Consider the following 2141-nt stretch of genomic DNA (forward strand, 5'->3'; position numbering starts at 1 on the left):
TAGTATCCTTTCAGGAAATGTCGGATAGTTTCAAGTTACAGTATATTGAAGAGATGATACAGTGACACATGCGTTAGTGATTTAACAAGATAATAGTAATGGTATGAATGTTACTGTGTTAGTGATAGTTTTGAGGTTATACCAATTATGGTGTGAACACAGACATAGTTATAGTGCAGGGATGATATAATACAGTAATGAGCAGGTTTTGTGGGGTTTAGATTTCTATTGAAAAAGAAAACTGCATAGTTTTAGTATGTAAGTGTCAAGCTATTTATAGTAAATATGCGAAGATAATTGGAATTGATTCAGTTTTAAATATTGTAAGTTTAAGCTTTAATATCGTGCTGAAAGTGGATAGAGCACAGTTATATTAGTGTAAGATATTGTAAGATTATAGCTATTGTTATCAGACATTTGTCACCTAATGGCATCGGGTAGGTGTCCGATGCAGGTGGCCCGATGTCTGGGAAAAATGGGTTCGAACTCTCCGGGACTTTTTATGAGACATTTCGCCCGCAATATCGCCACTCGAAACATTATGGTTGGAAGACCATTGGGCTGAAGGTGTCATACCTGAGTTAAGGGGTTTTGCTTATTGCGATGGATATAATTGAGTTAGATGACTGATTTTGTAATATGTACTCCATATTATCTGATCTAAGGGATCAGACACTGTGTAAAGGAAGTAACATGTTTAAAGGAAGCCGAAAACAGGTTTATGATTATATATCTATATATATATATATATATATATATATATATATATTTTTTTTTTTTTTTTTTTTTTATATACATATTTATTTATATATAAATGACATATGCGTCAAAAATTACCCTACGCTTTATACGGGTTCTGTACACTTCTATACCATTCATACCACGTTTCATAATTAAGGACGTGGCATCGAAAAAAAAAATGCTTTTATGTCATGGAACATTTAATTTTTCAATAGACTTGAAAAATATATACCAGAAAAACAATCATCACTATGACTGAAGCTGTGATATGCAAAGCACAAAAGTATTACTCTAAAAAGGGGGAACAAGCTTAAAAACGCCGACCTAATGCTTTCGTCAATGGTAATTTATCATCCATCATAATGAGAATCATGATTTTCTTTATGATCATACTAAACTAATAACATAGATGTTTGGTAAAAATCTCACCATAAATGAAGATCCAAGCAAAAACTCTTGCGTTCGAAGATGATAATCATGACTAATGATATGATTATACTTCACTAATAACATGCATGTTTTGTAAATAACTGTCTAAACGTAGACACAAGCAGGAATATTTCCATGATACCTATCGCTTAAGATAATTTTCCTATGACATGTATAGATAAAATCCGGCGTCAAAAGGGCTCTCTGGTAATGACAATAGCAGCGATAGAAACGTAATCTAATGGGAGATTAAAAAAAAAAAAAAAAAAATACTGTACGATGAAAGAGAAATTGATTTCAGGGAAGTTACAGTGATGTTAGAAAAATAATAGGGATGGAAGATACCGTAACTGATGTTGCAATAGCTTCGGTGTAAGAAAAAAATCAGTAAAGAAGTAATATTTATTTCATGAACGTTGCAAAGGTTTTTGAGGCGACGTTTAGGGTAATTAAATGTTATTTTAGGTATATTCAAGCGTTGATAAATACGATCAATAGTTTAAAAAAAGAGCAATGGAAATGTATAATCATTGCATATGTCGATCTTAAACGTCCCAGAAAATGATGTCACAGAAAAGAACGGACGTGATTGGCTTAGACTTCCACGAATTGGCCCAAACGATTTCCAAACACGTCGTTTATTGGCTAATTTGTAAAGTTTGCTATGATTGGTCATTTTCAGTTTACTACATGCACGGGATAAAAATATTTTGATGGTAAGACATTTATTTCTCTCATTCTCTCTCTCTCTCTCTCTCTCTCTCTCTCTCTCTCTCTCTCTCTCTCTCTCTCTTAAAAGCCACTTACTACTCTCTCTTTTGAAAACTCTCTTCCCAATTATTCTCTTAACATCTCTCTGTTCTCATAGTCTCTCTCTCTCTTTAAACATATATTTAGATGTACAATATATTACATAGATTAAAACCATTTGTGGTTAATTAAAACTGTCAGGTTCCTTTTGCGGGTTAAAA

Source organism: Penaeus japonicus, unplaced genomic scaffold (assembly GCF_977035675.1).
Source record: "Penaeus japonicus unplaced genomic scaffold, GWHDUDI00000001_assembly GWHDUDI00000036, whole genome shotgun sequence".
Classification (NCBI taxonomy): domain Eukaryota; kingdom Metazoa; phylum Arthropoda; class Malacostraca; order Decapoda; family Penaeidae; genus Penaeus; species Penaeus japonicus.